This window comes from Schistocerca americana, chromosome 3 (assembly GCF_021461395.2).
Source record: "Schistocerca americana isolate TAMUIC-IGC-003095 chromosome 3, iqSchAmer2.1, whole genome shotgun sequence".
Lineage (NCBI taxonomy): Eukaryota > Metazoa > Arthropoda > Insecta > Orthoptera > Acrididae > Schistocerca > Schistocerca americana.
This window is the reverse complement of record NC_060121.1, coordinates 540,135,608-540,159,643: the sequence shown is the minus strand read 5'-3', so window position 1 is coordinate 540,159,643 and position 24,036 is coordinate 540,135,608. Positions and strand designations below refer to the sequence as shown.

Sequence of the window (24,036 nt, the reverse complement as noted above, 5' to 3'; positions counted from 1 at the left end):
CAAAAACCTTGAGGAGATATTGCCATGATTTGAAAGGATGTACATTGGTCCTCAGATCCAAAACTCGATGAATGACGAAGATTTTTAGACGAAGTAATGAGTGGGTAAAGACATATGGCATGGAATGGCAGATTTATCCACCTAATTGGAAAGATCTTTCCCAACGCTCAGGCGCCTTTCCGTCGCGAATTATGAACGTTGTGTAGTAGGTCAGTGTACTAATCGACCACAATCAGAAACCTAAATGTCTCTTGCAAAATTGATAAATTTATTTTTTACTGTTGTGTAAGGGGTGACCTATAAAGGGCGATCAAAAATTTTCCGTTCGTAGGACGTGCGGGGCAAAGTTGGTGTGCCAATCGGGCAAAACATCCGTGAGCAGTGAGGTTGAAGATAGTCCATTTGGTAAAACATCGTGTCCTGCTGCATGAAGAAGTCCTTAGTTATCTGGTGTATATCCTCATCCGACCGGAATCGCCCAACTTTCGAGTCTTTTTAAGGTACGGGGAGGCGTGATAATCGCTTAGGGAGAGATCAGGACTATAGTGCGGGTGCTCGAGCGTCTCCCACTTAAGTTAGCGTAACCTCTGCGTTGCGACATACAGAATAAAAGCAGAACGGAAGTTGGATTTTCGAAAAAATGTTTTGCATTTATTTTGGAATGAACCTGGTTCATAATTAGCATGGAAGAGGATGTTCAAAGCTTGCAAGGGGCGCTGCTTTTTCTATTGCACTTGCAAATGTAGCGAGGTAGGTTTGTGTGTTTGTAACCATCCTGGTATAACTTCCTTTTTACCCTGTTACAGAGCAATAACAAAAGACAGGTAGCGTATAGCATTCAGTCGTCTCCGTTTATCATTACAGTAAAAACATCAGTCCGGTAGAGGACGTAGTATGGAAAGATTCCACCATGATCTGTTGTACGGAAAGTCCCACTACTATGCTGATATGATTTAAGACACGAAGAAGCTAAACCTGGACGACTGGACGAGGTTTTAAGGCCCTCTTCTTCTTAACACGAGTCGAGCGCAGTAATCATTGCAATACCTCGTTCGAGTTATCGATTAACAGAAAGAAATGACACACGGGTAGTGGAGTTGCAGCCGCTCCTGTTGCTTAAAGAGTGCCAGTCTCTCTAAGCGGCACCTCTCCTCGCCTGTGCTTTCTGGCTATATTGCTGACGTATAGGGTCTTGTCCTTCAGAGTCTTTCTAGGAAATGTTCCTGTGCCTAAGCTGTTAAGAGAACTCTTAAATACCTTTTGCGTCAACAATCAATGAAGAATCGATCATTTTTATACACTTTTCTATGGACTTCATTTCATTGCAACCAGCAAATAATTACATTTAATGCAAAAACCACTGATTACGTGAAGATATGCAAGTATTATGCGCGAGATTTTTGTACATGTGGTGAACTCCATAACGTGGAAGTGTAACCAGAGCCTTTAATTGAATGCTGCGATCACATAGCATTTGCACTTTTCTATAACTATAGATTAGCGAAGTCGTGTTACGTTCAGCTGCGTCGGTGTGTTTAGGACTCATAACTAACTGAAGTTCCTGAGCTGTCCAATCATGTTTCTTCATGCCACAATCCACATCAAGTAACAGTTTTACGACGTTTTATAGTTTCGCAGTTCCTACGTTTCTTTTGTGTAATTGTTTCTCTATCGTATAATAAGTTACAATACTACTGTATAAAACCAGTAGAAGAGTGAAATATAATTTTATATGGTGACTGCGAAATTTGCCGATAGAAAAACGGAAAGCACTTAAGAACGAGCTTTTTTGTTGTTTTGTTTATGTACTCCAACGCGCTAAGAAAATTTGTAAGTTGTATGTGCGAGGAATATAACAATGTAAGTATCAGTTAACATGTACAGCCAGGGAAGAAAGAGCTATCTAGTCCGTCAGGGTCTTCACTTAGTAATGCCTCTCACACTTGTATGCAGCCGTCGAAAGAGATGCTATAAGGGTATACTGAACAGAAACATAGTAAGTCCAATCCGGTTGTTCGGGTTTGCAGCCGCATCTGCTTGGTTACAATTGGCATGCAGTGCTGCGGCCTCTAGTAGGTCGCCGCTTCTCGAACAGTCGTGCAGGTTGCAATCCCGGGGAACTGGACTCTGGTTTTTCCCAAGCGGTCCAGGTCAGGAACCAGCTTTCCTGCAACCGGTCAACATTCCGTAATTCTCCGTACGGGGAGACCAGAGGCGATGACCACCTCTCACTCTCCTCGGGACAGAATCACGTACACATCTACATACTCACTCTGCAAACCGCTTTGAAGTGCAGAGGGTAGTTAGCTTTGTACAATATCCCGTGGTTTCTTCCAGTTCCAGTCGCATTTGAAGCGCAGAAAGAATGAAGTGCCTCTGTGCGCGCGCCGCTATTAATCTAACCTTTTCTTCGCGGTCTCTACGGGATAGACACGTAAGAAGCTGAAGCACGTATTCAGATTTCTCACTTACTGCTGGTTCTTGTGTGAGAGTGGGCTTTCACGGGACAACTAACATCTATCGTCAAGTGTCCGCCTGTCCAGTTACATCAGCAGTTCTGTGGCGCTCTTCCGTTAGTCAAACAAACCTGTGACCATTTGTGTTGCTCTTCTTTGAATGCATTGAATAGCCCCTCTTAGAGGATCTGGTATGGGTCCCACACACTTCAGCAGTATTCCAAGATATAACGCGGAAGTGATTTGTAAGCAGCAGTGGGATACTATCCTTTCGCGTTTTGTGAAGTGTAGAGTTTTACGTTTCTGTATATTTAAAGCAAGTTGCCAATCGTCACACAACTTTCAAATCTTATCCAGATCTGACTGAATATTCGAGCAGCTTTTCTCAGAATAGCACTTCGTTACACATAAGTGTCTCAAATGCTAAAAGGTGGAAGTTACTGTCAATATTGTCTACTAGATCATTAATGTACAACATTACCAGGAAGGCCCCCAGTATATGTCCTTAGAAAATGTCTGAAACTACTACAACTGCTGTTGAGAACTCATTATCCGCCGGCCGGAGTGGCCGAGCGGTTCTAGGCGCTACAGTCTGGAACCGCGCGACCGCTACGGTCGCAGGTTCGAATCCTGCCTCGGGCATGGGTGTGTGTGATGTCCTTAGGTTAGTTAGGTTTAAGTAGTTCTAAGGGACTGATGACCTCAGAAGTTAAGTCCCATAGTGCTCAGAGCCAACTCATTATCCAAGATGAGATACTGCGTCATCCCTACTAAGAAATCCTTAAACCAGGTAACAACTACTGTTGATATCCCATACCACAGTATTCTTTTCGGAAGTCAAGAAATACTGCATATCTCTGAATGCCTTGATCCATGGCTTTAGAATGTTATGCGAGAAACGCACTTGTTAGGTTTCGCACGATCAATGTTTTCGGAATCCATCCATATTGGCGTGGATAAGCTCATTCAGTTCGACGTACCACATTTTGTTTGAGCCAAGAATAAGTCACAGCATTCTACAACAGATGGTCTTCAATGAGTTTAGCCGGTAATTTTGTGGATCACTTCTGCCACAGTCGGTGTCTAGTACCGTCCACCATTGTTCCCCTACTCATCAGACCGCGAAAAAGGAGAAATGGTCCTTATTCCGATCTGAAACTGATTTCACCTCGCTGGCCTGTCAAAAATGTGAAACGTGCAAATGTTAAAGCAGTTTTTACTCTATGTGTGGATATGTACCTCGAATGAAACGTCAACGTCTTGGCGAACAGTTGCTTTTCTTCAAAGATCAAAACTCGAATACTAATCTTTCCTTCTAAGGGCAACGCTGAACCAACTGAACAGTTCGAGAATGCCGCACATCTCAGCTCAAAGCTACAGTACATCAGCGCCCTTTTGGCCTGTGTTCCGAGTCCCCCACTACTGCGGGTATAGAGCTTTCTAGAGGAAAAACTAGTGTGGATAATGACGTATGACCCTTTTGTCTTTCTTTCAACGGAACTTGGCTCACAGCACGCTGAGAGGGATTGATTGGTTGGTTGGTTGGTTCGGGGGGGAGTGGACCAAACAGCGTGGTCATCGGTCCCATTGGATTAGGGAAGGATGGAACGGAAGTCGGCCGTGTCATTTCAAAGGAACCATCCTGTGAGAGAGCTTCCATAACCCCAAGAAAAACGCACTGACCTACTGGAGGTGTAAGGAAGTCGTTTTCACATGCTCGGATTGATCATTTGAGAGAGTGTTGCTCGTGACTGTGAAAGATCCGGATGCGAGTTTCGATACAGCAGACAGTTTGGATCTATCAAGTGGTACGGTTTGTACAAGCGTATCTGCTAAACTGTCATGTTACAAACCCAGTGGCCAGGAAGTCAGTCCTCAGTTGGTCGTAGGATTCTCTGTCACTTGTCACTTGTTTCACGTATAGCAATTATTTCCATTTGTGATAAATCCAAGTTGGTTCAGACTCCACGTTAAGTAGTAAATCCCTCTAAAACTGGATAAGCAAGTCAATCCAAATGTCGGAGAAAGGTAAGGGCCTATTGCATCCAATAGGACAATAACTAGTAAAGCAATGAGCGGTTCAAACAAACCAGCAGGTTGAGAAAACTTCAGCTATGAAGTCTGTATCACCTGGTACTAGACCTGGAGCATTACATGAAATCGTACATTTCTAATATATTTCTTGGGAATATATTTCATGGGAATGGTCCACTGAAGAATGATAGTGCCTGTACTTAATGGAATTGAAAAGCGTTGAGCCGTTTTGCCTGGTCGCTTTCCATTCATCTTGATATGTAAACTTAATATAATACAATTAAATTTATGCAGATCGTGCAAACACATTTTTCGTGTTGTATAAAGCTATAACAATGATTGTAAGGGGCGATTTCCTTTTCTTTGCTGTACTGCAATTAACTTAGTGCATGCTGTTAGAATTGTTTCTTTGGGTGAACCTTCAAGCTGTGGCATGCTGTAGTTCGTGGGACTGCAGCAGACTGAAGCACACGTGAAACTGAACCCTTGCAGATACGGGATAAGGTGCACTGAGAGCTGGCAGGTGGCCGAGGTAGGTAGAGGTAACTGGGGTCTTACGCATTGTCCGCGTGAAAATGAAGGACCAGATGACGGCTCAGTGGCGCCAGCATGGAGGTGTCCATGAGTCTGGAACAATAAGAGCCAAGGTGGAAGACAAGCTGAAAGGCGAGGTCCAGCTGGGGGACAGAGCATTTTACGGGCTGTGCGCTGTTAGAGGAAGGTGTCCTGAAAGCATTAGTTGTACGGTAAAGTAAGGGATGGCAGTCGGACTCATTTCAAAGAAACATCCCTTATATTTCACCTTGGGAGGTCAGCAGGCGACACCAAGGAACGAGTTTAGTTTTTCTCTTAATTCTTTTCCCAGGGCTAAAGAAAACCGCGATCACTGCTAAAGAGACCACAGACTAGTAGCTATAGTCTGAAGTAAGAACGACATACTACCTGAGTTGTTTTTGGAGAATAGAGGGGCGAAAAGTGACCTTATTTGATTTGATGTTTGTGGCGGTTTCGGGTGGGAGATTTTTAACAACAAAAAAATACGCTATTCGCAGAGAAAATGTAACTTTTTGAGGACTGGTAGATGAGAGTTTCTAGGCGTGAAACAAATGCAGTCTTCGTTTTAACTTTTTTAACAAACTGGACTGTTGCTTCTGAAGCGGCACGAGACGGGAGACTTTGGCTTCGGTCTCAACCGGGGATCCAATGCTCGAGTTCACAACAGAACACTTCTAGTGAACTCGATGGGGACCAGCTACTCCATCAACAGTCGGCTCAAGTTACATCAAAGAGTATCGCGACAGTAACTTGCAGCAATGGCACATTACGATGAAGGGAACTTAAGGTTTCAACACTATTTTCGATTTAGCCGTCCCATGATCTACAATACAGTCACAGTTGCACGAATAACTTTAGTTTCTCTTTCAAGCCACACAATCACTGTTCTTGATGCATAGCCAGATAGCCAGACTGGGGTAAATTCGTTAGGAAAGGGAGAACATGTTTAGCAAACTTCAATTCCACACCAATTATCTTACAATCGTAATCAATGTTTTACTGCGCATCAAGAAATTTCATGTTATGTGTGGTATCATCAATGCCCACACCACGGCGCCTACCGCCACACGGGCGCAAATCGCACTCGCATAGCACAAGGCCAAATATTTCCGGGTCACGCGCAGCGCTGTCCAGCTGGACGGCGCAGGGGCAGTTGCGCACAGCCTCAGCGGTAACATAGCAGTGCCCACCCGGCGTAACCCCATTATATACTCTGGTGACACAAGTCATGGGATAGCGAGATGCACTTATGCACATGACGGTAGTACCGCGTACACAAGGTATAAAAGGGCAGTGCATTGACGGAGTTGTCATCCGTACTCAGGTGATTCATGGGAAAAGGTTTCCAACGAGATTATGGCTCCACAAAGGAGATTAACAGACTTTGAACGCGTGATGGTAGTTGGAGCTAGACGCTTGGAACAGTCCACTTCGGAAATCGTTAGGAAATTCAATATTCCGATATCCACAGTGTCAAGAGTGTGCCGAGAATACCAAATTTCAGGCATTACCTCTCACCACGGACAACGCAGTGACCGACGGCCTTCACTTAACGACCGAGAGTAGCAGCGTTTGCGTAGAATTGTCAGTGCTAACAGACAAGAAATACTTCGCGAAAGCCGGCGTGGAGTGGCCGTGCGGTTAGGGGCGCATGTCACGGTTTGTGCAGCCCCTCCTGCCGCAGGTTCGAGTCCTCCCTCGGGCATGGGTGTGTGTGCTGTTCTTAGCCAAAGTTAGTTTACATATTGTGTAAGTCTAGGGACCGATGACCTCAGCAGTTTGGTCCCTTAGGAATTCACACACATTTGAACATTTGAACTTCGTGAAATAATCGCAGAATTCAATGTGGGACGTACGCCGAAAGTATCAGTTAGAAATTTGGCGTTAATGGTCTATGGCAACAGACGACCGACCCGATTTCCTTTGCTAACAACTCGACATCGCCTGCAGCGTCTCTCCTGGGCCCGTGACCGTATCGGTTGGACCCCAGACGACTGGAAAACCGTGGCCTGGTCAGATGAGTTCCAATTTCAATTGGTAAGAGCTGATGGCAGAGACCGAGTGTGTCGCAGACCCCACGAAGCCATCGACCCAAGTTTTCAACAAGGCATTGTGCAAGCTGGTGGTGGCTGCGTAATGGTGAGGGTTGTGTTTATATGGAATGGGCTGCGTCGGCTGGTCCAGCTGAACCGATCACTAATTAGAAATAGCTATGTTCGGCTACTTGGAGGCCATCTGCCGCCATTCATGACTTCACGTTCCCAAACATGTCAATGGGCCACAATTGTTCGCGATTGTTTGGAGAACATTTTGGACAGTTCGAGCGAATGATTTGGCAACCCAGATCGCCTGGCATGAATCGCATCGAACAATTATGGGACATAATCTTGAGGTCAGTTCATGCACAAAATCTTGCACCGGCAACGTTTTCGCAATTATGGACAGCTATAGAAGCAGCATGGGTCAATATTTCTGTAGGGGACTTCCAACAAATGGTTGAGTCCATATCAAGGCACAGGGGCCGTGTTCCTGGACATCGAAAAAGCTTTCGACCGTCTCTGACAGAACGGCCTTATACGCAAACTAAGCGAAGCTGGTTTTCCGGGCAGATTCGTACGTCTCATACACTCATATCTCACGAAGAGATGTTTCAACACTGACGTTCGGGGCAAACAATCGACACAACACGGCATCCAAGCTGGAGTACCGCAGGGAAGCATCCTGGGGGCCATGTTGTTCAATCTGTACTTTAATGACTTCCCAGCAATATAAAACAAGACCTTAGTCATCTATGCAGCTGACACAGCCATCCTTGCGCAAGATTGGAAACCGTCGAACATAAATTCACGAATACAGACGGCACTCAGAACTGCCGAGCCTTGTTTGAAACGATGACGTATTAAAGCAAACATCGACAAGTGCGAAGCAGTTGTGTTCACACACACACCGAAACTACTGTGCAAACATCAACACTGTAGACAGGTAACACTACATACACGCCCAATACGTTTCCGAGAGAAAGTCAGATATCTCGGTGTCTGGCTGGACCGGAAACTTACGTGGGGGGACCACATCGAATATATTGCCATCAGAGCGCACGTGAGGCTCAAACAACTCCACCCAATGCTCAAAAGGGAAAGTACACTGAATAGGAGGGTGTCAAGGTCCATATACTTGACACTGATTATACCTTTGATGACGTACGCAGCTCCCGTCTGGGGATACGCTGCTCCTACACCCCTGCAGATCATACAGAACAAAGTGCTACGCATTATTAGCAACACTCCACGCTACAAACGCACCGTGGATCTTCACAATGAATACCCTCTTGAAACCCTCAAGGAAGTATTCAAAAAACATGCCACACGACTATAAAAGAACTCGAGACACTCGAACAATCCTTTCATCCTTACTCTGGGAAACGATGATCACAACCATAGGTGGAAGCATAAGCGGCCAAAGACACTTCTAGCTAGGGCATAACCACCTATGGCAAGCTAACAAACACCCACAAGCGGCAAACGTCGGCCAACAGGCTACAGCAGGGAGACCGACAAGCGCAGACACTGACGCACAAACAAATCGCCAACATCACCCTACACCGTGAATCTGATAGAGGTATGCTGAGCTGACCGAGAAATCAACACCGGCGCCCAGCGGCAGCCGCCGAATAACAGCACCACACAATGTCAAAGGTATCGACCAGCATGATACCCACTAATTAGAAAGCCTACCCTTGCATGACCTGTCGCAGGCAGCAAGAAAACCGCTACTGCTCTTACAACCCGACCCAACGATCGCAGAGGTTTTTTTTTTCCTCTTGGCTCTTGCTCTTACCTTCAAACCGCTACCCTTCGTTCAACTTTCGACGCACTCTATCTCCAGATGACCGCGTATTAATGGTTAACCCTAACCAGACGTACGCAAACATCGCAGTACCCACATCCTGCGAGACTTCACTCTAGTCACAACTAACCCTTATGCAGTGATGACAGTAGACCTTTTGTGTTGGCCTTCATGCCGGTGTGGGCGTGGTGGGGCTCCACCTCTTTCTGATGTCAAGTCAAGTTGTTGCACTACGCCGGGCAAAAGAAGGTCCGACACGGTATTAGGAGGTATCTCAAGGCTCCCGTCACCTCAGTGTTTAGCTGCACGACGGTGCCGCACCAATCGCGCTGTTCCACGCAATAATCGATACATCGACGGCGCGCATGTTCCTACGCCGCCAGGGCTTTGTAAGCGCATTCGGCCCCTCACTCCGCAGTCTCGTCTTGGACTTCACAACTGCCGATACCTCGACGTCACATCAATCGATTTGCCCTAATCTGGACGACCACTACGTTTCGAACAGGACTATTCAGAGATTTCTACTACTCGATACTCCAGCCACCGCATTCATCCACGTATTTTGCTGATTACTTTACTAGGGGCAGCGGTAGCCCAAGTCACTGAAGTGTTGTATCATTCTGTTTCCCGTCTGTATTGTAGAGGAATAAACCTTGTTGATTACTCTCGCCTTCTATTATTTGTTATTCCACCATTCACGGATACAACATCAAGCTTCTTCTTTTTCGTGCACTTAAATATTTGTAGTAAATACAGAGATCACCCAAGCTATACTTCTGATTCACGAAGTTAGCAAATCGTCTGTCACGCTCAGTGTATTTGAATGATAACTTGTGAATACCGCAACTTAAGTTTCACTGCTAGGGTCATAATCTTCTAAAGCGTTGATTTAATCCATTATGCACGTTTAATCTACCACTGATTCTTAACGGTTGGTCTGTCTCAAAAGCAGTCAATTCCGCCACGGATTATTTTTCATAACACGGATGTTTCACAAAATGAAATGACCGTACGGCATTACCGAGATCCCGTCTGGGATTGCTTGGCCGCCTGGTGTTTTTCTCTTTGACGTCACTTCGGTGAATTGCGTGTCTTTGTGATGAAGGTAAGGAGAAACGATTAGGACAGCACAGATATCGAGTCCCCGAGCGAAATGAATCTCCGATCCGGCCGGGAGTTGAACCAAGGACTCTGTGATCTAGAGGCAGTGAGACTAATCACTAGGCCACCAGTAGCGAACTCTTGTCATTTATCAGCTCTATTATAGCTCTCTCAGATGAGATATTCATTCGCAACATGATGTGCATCTCAGTTCGGAAAAGAAGGTTACTAGTGACGAAGCGCAAACTGTGGTTAAATGAGAATGCCGAAAACATCAGTCGAATTCTTGTTTTAAAGAACCATCGTGACATCATTCCAGGGAACCATGCAGAATATAGCTCCACTTGGCTGGACAGCAGTCTGGCGTCTGCTTAACCCTAGAACACTAAATGAAGGAAAGTATTACATTATTATATGAGAGCTGATCAACAAAGACTGAGACCGATTTTTTTCACAAAAGTTTATTACTACATTTCAGTGTTTACATTATCTTTTTCAGGGTACTCCCTTCTTACGTGAATGCACTTTTTACAGCTTCTCTGCCAGTCCTCGAATACATTGTGCAGACGATTTTTTGTCACGTCCTCGACAGTCGCTCACTTTTCTTGAGCACTGCTTCACAGTTCACAAATCGAATACCCCGAAGCTTTGGCCTTAAGTGATGGGGAAAAAATCACGGTAATGTTGAACTGAGGCAGAAACTGCATGACTCGATTTGCAGCGTGAGGCCGCACATTGTGAAGATGATGTCACTACCCAATTCAAGAAAGTATTGGTCGTTTCCCTGCAATCTGCTTCCTCAGTTTAGCCAGTACTGACGTATGACATGCTGCTGTTAACGGTAGTGTAAGAGGAAACTGCATGCTGGTAAATCATTCCACGACAGTCAAAAAATGTGACCACCATTGCTTGCCCTGCGGATGGAACAACTTTCCCCTTTTTAGTGTATTGGAGAACCTGGCGATTTTCACATTGTGCTGCCTCGCTTTCTTTCAGGATCACAATGGTGGAGCCATGTCTCATCACCGGTGATAATTGAGTCCAGAAATGGATCCGTTCCATCAGCAAAGAGGTGCAACACCTCAAGACCTGTAGCCATTTGCACAGCCTTTTGTTCGGGAGTCAACAGAATTGGCACCCAACGGGCACAAACACGGGACGTACAGAGATGATTACGCATAATCTCAAAGACATTGCCATACGAAATTCTCAGTACGTCAATGAGGCTATGTAATATTATCTGTCGATCCTCACGGACAATCACAGCAGCTATGTTGATGTTGACTTCAGCTACAACAGAAGCCGAAACATCAGGCCCACTTTGCTTAAGGTAGACAATTCAGCCTTTTTTGAAGTCCTTGAACCACTTAAACACTTGCACGAGTTAGAGTATCTTAACCGTATTCCTGCTGCAGCTTTACGTATATTTAGTGGCTGTGTAGTTTGGGCGAACCCACTGAATTTTATCGCTCTCTACTGCTCCTCTTGCGTCAGTCCATTATTTGGTATGCGAAATGCAAAGAACGTCTACAAATTGAGCAATGCTAATAACCTTCCGATACGAGAGTGCTGCCGCCTATGGACGTTATACGTAGAACTCTGGTCTTTTTAAATATTTGTGGTAGAGAGAAGAAACTTTCACGGAAGCTACAGGAAAAAATCCGTCTCAGTCTTCGTTGATCAGCTCTCGTAAACCCTCGAAAATTTTACTACTCCATATTTTGTTCAAAGGAAGGCACAATTTACAGTTTAGGCACTAATTAATTACACTGTTAGGGTCTCTATTGGTACGTCACATATAAAATAAGTAAAAAATCTCCCGTTTTACGCCCTATACTGGCGATACCAGATCGTCGGGAACCGCGACATGGTACCAACTTCAACCGCAAATTTTATGAGGGTTTAGTAATCAAGGCTTGGCAAGATTCTCATTTAGCGGTAGGGCTGAAACATTTCTGTTCACCTTAGATGCTGGCAATAAACTGTGTGCTCGCATGATCCGAGACGACTCGTCGATGCGGTAGAGCAAATCAGGTCTGCGAAGCATCTAATTTGGATTGCAGGTTGTAACTGCTCTTTTTTATTTTTAGAAGGAGAAGGAAACAATTTTCCTGGACGGTTACGGTGAAATGTCTAAGAAAGTAAACTGTTTGACCTCTGTACCAGGTTAATGACGATTAATCGGATATGCGGATTCAGTTAAAAGCCGCGTCCCCTCCCAGTCTCGATAGCAAACGGTTGCTGTGTGAGGTGAGCAGCTAGATCAGCTACAGAAAACATACCCATAATATAGAAAATTATAATGTCAGGAGCGTGTAGAAACCTCAAAATGGTTCAAATGGCTCTGAGGACTATGCGACTTAATTTCTGAGGTCATCAGTCGCCTAGAACTTCGAACTAATTAAACCTAACTAACCTAAGGACATCACACACATCCATGCCCGAGGCAGGATTCGAACCTGCGACCGTAGCGGTCGCTCGGTTCCAGACTGTAGCGCCTAGAACCACACGGCCATTCCGGCCGGCTAAAAGCCTCAAAATGCCCATGAAAAACACCTTAGATTTCTATCCCAGCACATCTAAAAGCATACGTAAATAAGTCAGGCAAAGGCGTAAAATGAAAACCAACTTATTTACAGTCAGTTCCCTTAAGGTACCTCTTGACAACGCACTAAGATTTACAGAAGAAATTTCAAAAAAGGACAAGAGTATCGCTCATAAAGATTCCATTACGAAAGTACGTTGAAGAAGGACTGCACATATTGTGCCCACAACAGGTCGATGTAAGGGGTTATTCTAAATTTCCAATACAAACTCTGTGATGCAGAGCGCGCTGGATAGCTAGCGTCTTGAATAGGAACCTATATTCGCAGACACGGGGCTTCTGCGCTGAAGGAACAAACTTGAAAACCAGTTTGCACTCCTGCCCCACTCCGCGCCTGCAGACTTTTTTTTTTTTTTTTTTTCAGTGCAAGCAACTTACAGCGGATCTGCTAGTTACGACGTGTGTAAGTCAGTCATAAGTAGTAACAATGTGAAAAGCTGAAGCGCTGCTGTAGGAGGCCACGATACGACCCACCAATGGAAGGAGAGACACGAGTTTGTATTACATACATAAATATTGTATGTTTCCAGTGTTTCCAGTCCGTAGCTCAGAGGTCATTATGTCTGACTGCTAACAAGTAAGCAGAGGACCAGAGGGATTTTTCCTTGCTGGGAGGACAGCAACGGTGTGTACCCAGCCGCCGGCCGCGATGGCCGATTGGTTCTAGGCGCTTGAGTCAGGAACCGCGCTGCTGTTACGGTCGCAGGCTCGAATCCTGCCTCGGGGATGGATGTGTGTCATGTCCTTAGGGTAGTTAGGTTTAAGTAGTTCTAAGTGTAGGGGACTGATGACCTCAGATGTTAAGTCCCATAGTGCTCAGAGCCATTTGAACCATTTTGGCACTCAGCCTAGTGTGGTTAACTGAGTAACTCGCTGAGTGAGAAGCAGCAGATCCAAGGTCAAGAAAGCCGGCAACGGCTGGGAGAGCGGTGTGCTGCACACGTGCCCCACCATACCGTATCAGAATGACGCCATTGGCAGAGGATGACACGGCGGTCGGTAGGTCCCGATTGGCACAGATGGGCCAGAATGCGGAACTTTGCTTTTTACGTATGCTTCCAGCGTATCTTATCACTGCGAATTGTTACCACATCAGTCACTTGGTTACAACGGCCAGTACATATAACACACGAAAAAAAAAAAAATACAATTTCAGAGCTATGTACAGTTGCAAGAAAGTAACTGTAGCGAAATACAGAAGCTTTCTGTAGCGTTACGTCGAACCACTTCAGTATGTGACTCGAGCCGAGTATTATAAGCCTGGTACTCACAACTTGGATTTCTTGCGTGATCGAGCTATTTTCTCCGTTCAAACATTGTTTGGTATTGCAGCTCTAGAACAGCCATTGCCGAAACACTGTCTCAATAAATCCATGAACAATAACGTTGTATTAGAATGTTGCCTTGTGGCACTGGTGTAAAGAAGATGAATGCCAACAGTGGCATTAACGGACTATACGTGAAACTTCCTGGCAGATTAAAACTGTGTGCCCGACCGAGACTCGAACTCGGGACCTTTGCCTTTCGCAGGAGAACTTCTGCAAAGTTTGGAAGGTAGGAGACGAGATACTGGCAGAAGTAAAGCTGTGGGTACCGGGCGTGAGTCGTGCTTCGGTAGCTCAGTTGGTAGAGCACTTGCCCGCGAAAGGCAAAGGTCCCGAGTTCGAGTCTCGGTCGGGCACACAGTTTTAATCTGCCAGGAAGTTTCATATCACTCCGCTGCAGAGTGAAAATCTCATTCTGGACTATACGTGCACTGTTAAAGTGACAGCATTTTCTGTGCATGGAGCAGTAACGATATTAGTCTATCATTTACCGATGAATCTATGCCGCCAAACATGTTTCAGGCACGATGCATATCTTTTTTGACCCCCACTGTATGTATGTATGCAAAGTATAGCAACAGCCTGTAATAGCATAATTAAAATAAGCAAAAATCTGCCACACTGATAAGTCGTAAAGAATACATATAGAGCATCTAATTGCTGTCCAACATTGTTCTTCTTTACGGCGTAATAGCAGTCTAGTGCTTTCGTTCTTTGATTTATCGTAGTACCCGCCGGGCAAGCACGCCACTCAAGACCGATGCTGCACGCTTACAACTACTATATACATAGCAGTTCTAAGCGTGCAGCATCGGTCTTGAGTGTTACTACGATAAATCAAAGAACGAAATATATATATATATATATATATATATATATATATATATATATATATATATATATATTGTGTGTGTGTGTGTATGTGTGTGTGTGTAGAGGAAAGAATATTAAGCCTCGAGAACGGACGGCTCTTCAGGAACAGATATTGTGGAATGAGCTAATCCATAATAATTTATGCCCGCTGCTCTCATTATGGCATCACATGATCCAGAGACCGTCGCGCGCTTCAACCTGTACATTACAAATTCAATAATTGCAATTACTCACTAGTATTTTGTATTCTTAGGGCAGCAAGAATCTAGGGTCACAGCAGAGCACAGGAGCAAGTAAACAGCTGCCTTGATTTTTCGACATTTCTCAGACGCTCACCGGCTTCGGAAACTACACTGGTGTGCAAAACGTCAGGACGAAAGCAGCTTTCTCATGATGTGTCACTGTCAAGTCAAATATCTCGATGAAACTTTGGCCATACTTAGAAAGAACTACTAGAGCGTAGTATAGAAGGTAGGTGTGTGAAATCTGCGGTCATAAGAACAGAAATGACATTTTTATTCAACGACAATTGCACTGAGATTACCGCGACTTATCATTGTCCCATGGACTTAACAAAAGACAGGAAATGGCTCTTCAAAGCGTGTGTGAGATCACCACGGCGGCCGTGCATGCTCTGTAACGCGCTCCCAAGCTGGCCACAATAATGGTAGGCAGTGCTTTTGTGGTAGGGCTTTCCATTCTACCACCAGCGCTGTTGAAACTGATTGATGGTCGTTGACGCACGCGGACATACTGCAACACGCCTCCCCATCTCGTACGTACTCGATGGGATGTAAGTCGGGGAACGGGCAGGCCATTCCATCCGCCGAATACCGTCTCGTTCCAAGAACTACTCCACCTGCGCAGTTCTATGCGGTCTCCCACCACTGTCATTACAAAAATGAAGTCAGGGCTAAATGCAACCCTGAAAAGACGCATATAGAGAACCGTGTTCAAACACTTCGAGGCCAGTACGTCCATGCAACATTATGCCTCCACACATCATAAAACCTGAACCATCAAAGCGATCATGTTGTACAATGTTCTGGGCGGATTATGTGTTCCACCTCTCGCCACATGAGGGTAAGTTCAGCATTGCTGAACATGATCGTGGTCGAAGTTTCATCGACCTATCTTACTATGCGAAAATGGGCTTCATCCTTAAGGTTTGGGCCGAGCGATGTGGCCGAGCGGTTCTAGGCGCTTCAGTCTGGAACCGCGCGACCGCTACGGTCGCAGGTTCGAATCGTGCCTCGGGCATGGATGTGTGTGATGTCCTTAGGTTAGTTAGGTTTAAGTAGTCCTAAGTTCTTGGGGACTGATGACCTCAGATGTTAAATCCCTTAGTGCTCAGAGCCATTTGAACCTTAAGGTTTGCAGTCTAGTATGGTACGGTCTTGTCTGATAGAATTTTCCGAGCTCTTGATTGTCCGCTGCTGGTACGCAGCATCACTTCAAAACAAGTAAACCACCGTTTCAGGTCAGCTTATACATTAAGTAAATATTCAGCAACACTGTAGTCTCCCTCAAGTGTACAAAGGAAACTTCATAATATCAGAACTTGCAATCGTTTCGTAATTGAGAGATATCAGGAAGCCCCTATATACACGGAAGCTCCAAACAAACTGGTATAGGCATGCGTATTCAAATATAGGGATATGTAAACTGCCACAATACGGCGCAATGCCTAAATAAGACAAGTGTCTGGCGCAGTTGTTAGATCGGTTACTGCTGCTACAATGGCAGGTTATAAAGATTTAAATGCGTTTGAACGTGGTGTTGTAGTCGGCGCACGAGCGATGGGACACAGCACCTCAGAGGTAGCGATGGAGTGGGGATTTTCCCGTACGACCATTTCACGAGTGTACCGTGAATATCAGGAATCCGGTGAAACACGAATTCACCGACATCACTGCGGCCGGAAAAGGGTCCTGCAAGAACGGGACCAATGACGACTGAAGAGAATCGTTCAACATGACAGAAGTACAACCCTTCCGCAAATTGCTGCTGATTTCAATGCTGGGCCATCAACAAGTTTCAACGAAACATCATCGATATGGGCTTTCGGAGCCGAAGGCCCATTCGTGTACCCTTGGTGACTGTACGACAAAAAGCGTTACACTTTTCCTGGGCCCATCAGTACCGACATTGTTGATGACTGGAAACATGTTGCCTGGTCGGACGAGTCTCGTTTGAAACTATATCGAGCGGACGGAGGTGTACGGGTATGGAGACAACGTCATGAATCCACGGACCCTGCATATCAGCAGGGAACTGTTGAAGCTGGTGAAGGCTCTGCAATGATGTGCGGCGTGTGCAGTTGCAGTGATACGGGACACCTGATACATCTAATACGACTCTAATAGGTGACACGAATATAAGGATCCTGCGTGATCACCTGCATTCCAGCTGGACACCGCATCTCGTGGTCGTGCGGTAGCGTTCTCGCTTCCCACACCCGGGTTCCCGGGTTCGATTCCCGGCGGGGTCAGGGATTATCTCTGCCTCGTGATGGCTGGGTGTTGTGTGCTGTCCTTAGGTTAGTTAGGTTTAAGTAGTTCCAAGTTCTAGGGGACTGATGACCATAGATGTTAAGTCCCATAGTGCTCAGAGCCATTTGAACCATTTGAACCAGCTGGACAATGCGACACCCCACACATCCAAAATGTCTACAGAGTGGCTCCAGGAACACTCTTATGAGTTTATACACTTCGGCTGGCCACGAAACTCCCCAGTCATGAACATTATTGAGCATATCTGACATGCCTTGCAGCGTGCTGTTCAGAAGAGATTCCACCCCCTCTTACTCTTACCGAATTATGGACAGCCCTGCAGGATTCATGGTGTGAATTCCCTCCAGCACTACTTCTGACATTAGTCGAGTCCATGTCACGTCGTGATGCGGCACTTCTGCGTGCCCGCTGGGGCCCGACACGATATTAGGAAGGTGTACCAGTTTCTTTGGCTTTTCAGTGCAGTTTCTGAACAACAAGGAAGCTCAAAATTTTGTTGTAATTGTGGAACCGGCTAAAGAAGTTACTAAAAGACCATGTAATCTCGAAATTTTTATGGGTTCATCGTAGACAATATTTTGTCACCTTTTCTAACTGTTTTTGTTAGGTGCTGCCAACAATAATGTTGTTTGTGAGCGTTGTCCGACTTCAATCCATAACACTGCTCCTCGTCAGGAAGAGAGTGAGAAAGCACACGCCGGCCGGAGTGGCCGAGTGGCTCTAGGAGCTTCAGTCTGGAACCGCGCGACTGCTACGGTCGCAGGTTCGAAACCTGCCTCAGGCATGGATGTTTGTGATGTCCTTAGGATAGTTAGGTTTAAGTAATTCTAAGTTATAGGGGACTGAGGACCTCAGCTGTTAAGTCCCATAGTGCTCAGAGCCATTTGAACCATTTTAGAAAGCACGAAATACGTCAGCTAGGGCATGGTCTGAAACCGATGGGAGTTAGAGAGGCTAACGACACTGGATCAAAAAAACTCGGTGGTAATGTAAACACACTGATGTCGTAAAACAGTACTATGTCTTAAGTTAAGCTGTAAAGAGATAAAAACCGCAGGTATCGTTTCCTAAGACGTCTGTAAACAATTACCTGCTTCAGTTCATTTGAAGGAGACCAAAGACTGCAGGTGCTCTAGGGAGAAGAGTTGCTTAATAACACATTTGGATGACTCCCTTGAGCATTATGCGTGTAGTGTACTCAACGCAGATGATAATGACAATAAACAAACAGGTACAGAGAGAGGCAGCAGCCGTAGTCTACGGTTTCTTCTGAGTCTGCATCTCTCTGCTTACTTTGCAACCTATTCTACAGTGAGATGCAGTTTTTATCCTGTTCCACTCGTGTACTGAGCGAGGGAAAAGTTATCTTTCTCCGTACACGCCCTATCCACCCTTCTTCTCATGATTTTTCCGCGAGGCAATCTGGCAGCAGAATAGTCACCCAGCCTTCCTCGATTATAGATTCTCTTAATTTGTTCAAGAACGTCCCTTTCTTCCAAAGAGACAAATTTTATGTTCTCTGAGCATCTCTGATATACAAAGAGTGGACCAAAACATGGTGACACCAAAAACTCATTACCGTGCTTAATACGATGTAGGAAACCTGTTGGCATTCAATACAGTGTCCAGTTGTCTGGGAATGGATAAACACAGGTCCTATATGGTTTTCAAGGGAATCTTATACCATTATTCCAGCAAAATAGTGGCAAGTTCAGGAAACGACTACGAAGGTCGACAGCGATCACGCACACTTCTCTCCCAACTATACCACAAAAGATCAATAATACTGAGATCTGGTGATTGTGGTGGCCAGGTGAGATCCGTCAGTGTCTCCTCGTGCTGACAAAACCAGTTCTGGTCGATGCGATCTGTGTGAACATGGGTCCTGTCGTCTTGGAACACAGCGTCACGACTGGGGAACAAATATTGTACTACGGGATGAGCCTGATCAGCCCAAATGGACTCATAATCCTTGGCACTAATGCATCCTTGCGGAGTACCTACGGGAATACTCATGGAATACCACGATATGGTTGCCCAAACCATAACCGAATCCTCCGTCGAATTTCACTCTTGGGACGTAAAGTCGACCAGAAGGTGGATCAGTGTGCAACAAGACTCATCTGGCGAAATGACTTCCCCCATTGCTTTATAGTCCAGGCTTCGGCACCACGTTTTCCTGTTACGGGTATATCCGTCACTGATGAATGGTTTTGGAATCCCAGCTTCCTCTGTATTTCCCTACTGATTTCGTGTGTTTTGGTGGTGACAGGGTTCGCGAGTGCGACATTCAGTGACTTTTGCAGATGTCCTCTTCAATGACCGTCCGCCACGGTCACTCAACACACACATTTGTCTGCACTGTGACTCTGCGGATGGTGTTTCAGCACTTTCCCTGTGTGCGATATAAATATTAGATACGTGACAACGAAAGCACTCATTGCACAAGCACCAACAGATTTCCCGGCCCGCGGCCAACTTCACTTGACTTCGACATACTGCACTCACAGCTACACACAGCATTGCCCTGACCACGACCGACACTTGCAGCGTATTGAGAGCGTTGCACAGCAACCGGTCGTGTTCAAATACAACAGCGCAACCTGCGGGCTTTGCGAGCATCTGCGTTTATGTTCAGGCATGCATCTCTGGCAGTGTCTCCATATTTTTGTCCTATTCCTGTAGATGTATTAGATGTACAGGGAACACGAATATACATTAAATTTTTAGTACGTAAAGGAGTTGCGAAAGTTCAGATATCAACCGAAAATGTACATGGCTGTAACGAGTGATATTTAGGATGTTAGACTTTTCACTGCGCTTTTCGGAGGATTATACGTACATCATCAAGTGGACTTATGCCAGTTAATTTAGTATGAATGTACTGTATGTGTTCATGGTAAGAATAAACCTGATGTAAATATTACACCATGTATTCTTCTGTGTTTGCTAGAATCTGATTGGATTTCGTCTCACGTGGAGACGAAGCCAAGCTGTCTCGAATACAATCAAGTACGAGGGATATGATTTACGCTTGCGCTACACACACGTCGATAACAACTTCACCGGCGCATGTAACCTTAACAGCACTGGCCAGTCAGCCTAACCGGCAATTATGTGAAAGCTGCAATTAAGACGCAAAAAGAGGCGAGCAGAGAAACAATATAGCTTCTGATGTAATTTAATTTTTAAACACAATGATTAATATTCGGCAAAGTACCAGCAACACCGCACAGTTCTTAGGCAACCAGACGGAGAGCATAACATTTTCTCGTTCTTAGCTAACGTAGTATCGTAATTAAAAACAAGAGTAATGAAAATTCCTAACATACACACAGGGTAATTTTCCTGCAAGAGCTATGTGTGGCTAAAAAACGTGCTGCACGGATTTCATCGTATGGTTAAATATTGAAACCAATCAAGGTCCTACATACAGTCAGTCGGCTTTGTAATTCTGAACTCCTTCCATGTCCGAATCCGAGAAATACATTTCAATTTTAGATCATCTGCCACGTTGACAATAAGTCGATCAACAATAGAATACAGGAAGCTATCCAAGCGCCACACTTTCTTCGTTTCTCTTACGACGTCCGTTCTGTATCCCGCCAGCATTATTAATCGCGTAAACATAGTTGACACTCGGCGCGCTGGATGGTGCGAGCGGCTGTAAATGGGAAATGCCTTTGCAGTCGCTCTCATCAGCGACCGCGCCTAGCGTCAACTTAGTTTGAGCGTACAATAGTCACTGACGCCGGACAAAGCTTTGTACATTTTAAGTCCAATACGTCTGGCAGCCTTATTTCTCGCGACAAATTCCGTAACTTGACTCTCGATCAATTCTGTTGGGTTCATAGTGCAATGGTAAGACGACAACCGTAAAAATGCAGCATCTGTATGATGTTCCCGATGCCGTGAGGATTATTATTTCACATGTTTCTACGACCTACGACGTTTATCCCTCTGGCTCGTGTGAGATAACACGTCTGGCGTAAAACAACGGACATATTCCAAATAAAACGTCTATAATTTTTTTGTATTTTGTCCTAACAATTTGATTTGTTTTGTTTTATTAATTTAAATATTTGCATTGAAAACTGGAATTTTGCATGCAATTGTCATTAGAAACAAGAATACGAGCATATTTCATACAAACTGATGATTATGTTTTAATTAGCATGTATTTGATGAATTTTATAATTAAAAGATGAAGGTATTCTAAACAACGAAAAAATTGGACTAAAGAGAGATTTGAATTAGCGATGTATGGCCTTTCCCGGATTACGATGCCACAACGCTTCAAATAAAACTATGCTCCCATCTACGAGAATGCCTTAAGCTTAGTCCTCATAAAACTTCAACGCCATTTTTTCTGTAAACTTGTGAAAAACTTTGAGAACAATCTGTTTCTCGCCACTTTTTAACGGTGTTACACGCGCTTGTTGCACTACAGAGCAGGATGTAGCGTCAGCGATTTTGACACTACGTAGCAATGGGCGCGATAATCAGAACACAACACTACAGAGACTGCGACTATACACTATTTTTGAAATAAAAATTACTTAGATAAAGTATGATTAAGAAAGTTTGTAGATGTTAATACGTTAACATATCTTAAAGTTTCATTTATGGTAATACAGTATCATAGATAATTTTTCCATGAGAGCAAGAAAGCAGGTGTACGTATGCTACGGTTGCTGACCAGTCATCGAGTTTGTGTTTGTTTACTTCAAGTTTATTCTTGTTACGAGCAAGGTACTGGAAATGGAAATGGCTCTGAGCACTATGGGACTTAACACCTGAGGTCATCAGTCCCCTAGAACGTAGAACTACTTAAACCTAACTAACCTAAGGACATCACACACATCCATGCCCGAGGCAGGATTCGAACCTGCGACCGCAGCGGTCGCTCGGTTCCAGACTGAAGCGCCTAAAACCGCTCGGCCACATCGGCCGGCCAAGGTACTGATCGTACACTTTTACTTGGTCCCTCCGCAGATAATGCTGAGAGCGGAAGCCTGCTGCCGGCTCGTAACACATTGGCTCCTGGGAAAAGCCCCGTGTCCTCCCACAGCAGTCAGCTTACAGTTTATAAAAGGAATGAACCTGTAATAGGTCAATTGTGTATTGCGTATTGAACAGGGAACATAGAAAGGACGGAGAGGCTTCATCCCGCCGTAGCCCACTGTGGTCCACAATCCCACAACAGGTCACAGCAGTCGACCCATCCCACCGCCGCCCCACACGGAACCACCCCCGCCGGGAACGTGTCACACCAGACGAGTGTAACCCCAAATGTTCGCGTGGTAGAGTAATTATGGAGTACGCGTACGTGGAGACTGTTTGCGCAGCAATCCCCGACATAGTGTAAGTGAGGCGGAATAAGCGGAAACAGCCCGCATTCGCCGAAGCAGATAAAAAACCGCCTTAAAAACCATCCACAGGCTGGCCGGCACACCGGACCTCCACACAAATCTGCCGGGCGGATCCGTATCGAGGACCGGCACGCCTTCCCGCTCGGGAAGCAGCGCGTTAGACCGCGCGGCTAGCCGGGCGGGCTTTTAATATGGCAATTGTTACTGCGTCGCAGAAGAGACACTACAGTTGATGGCGAGTCGCTACAAGGACCAAGTACAGTCTCTTCTCTCACTTCTGTATTCATTAACGATCACTACGCACAACACCACACGAGGATCAACACTATATTCACAACAGGTGCTTATTGTTAGGCGCACAAAACTGTTACGCAGCTAATGTTAGCACCGACCGTAAATATACAGGAGCGGAAAAAAGACAGATGACTTCCACCAATCACATAGGGGCCAAACAAAAGTGCACGATCAGGTACACAATGTACACAGTGTATAATATATGATACGAATGCGAATCGGAAAGTAGATCGTAACCACTGAAAGATACTGCCACAGGTTAGCCAAAAGTCGTACATATAATGCAGCCGTGCAAAAATAATCGGCATAAATACACTTGTAACACGCAGCGGACAGCTCAAATTCGTAAATGTGCCTGGTTACAGCAATGCGTATCTTCAGATGTTGTTCATAACGGGAACGGTCAAGTGTAACAAGATATTCGCACTTGGAGTGTGGGTAAAGATTGAGACGGGCCTGACCTGCAAAACGGTGGCTGCAGGAGCCGTCGAGCAGCAGCGGCCCTCGCGCACGCACGCACGCAGCAGTGAGTGGTTTTCCCGCGGGAAGTGCCTCGCCTCGACCCGGGCCCACGTCCCACGCCGCACTGGCCGGCTCTGCTGCAGCCGCCACCGACGTCGTGCCGATTTTCTCTGCTGGCCCCTCCCATCTCGCACACGACGACCCGTCCACACGTCCGCTTCGAGATTTCCTTTTCTGCTTCCTTCCGGGGCGAAACTCTGGCCCGCCCACTTGCAGGATACTGAGTTTTGGCTCTCCGTGCACCAAAACCACTGCCAATTCAACCAAAAATATAAAATCTAGATTCTTAAACTCCTCCTTCTGCAAAATACATAATATATTATTTATACAGGGTGGCGCAGGGGAACGGGAAATTTTGAACGTTACAGTTGGCACCACTGTAGCGCCGACAGATGATCGAAACTTTGCACAATTGATGTGAACGCATTGCCATTTAGTAGAGATGGGCAAACTGAAACACGTAACTGTTTCGAAACAAATGAAACAGTACAATGTAATGTTTCGATACGCTGTTTCGAAACAGTGAAACAGTTTGTGTTT

General features: G+C 45.4%; 1 protein-coding gene across 1 annotated transcript in view; it reads right to left on the bottom strand.

Moving 5' to 3' along the window:
- Positions 1–23,547, bottom strand: part of LOC124607407 — a 103,762-nt gene extending 80,215 nt beyond the window's left edge. Inside the window, exon 1 of the mRNA XM_047139732.1 lies at positions 23,436–23,547. The gene's annotated coding sequence lies outside the window, so the exon portion shown is untranslated. The remainder of the gene's footprint in view (positions 1–23,435) is intronic.
- Between the last annotated feature and the right edge of the window lie 489 nt (positions 23,548–24,036).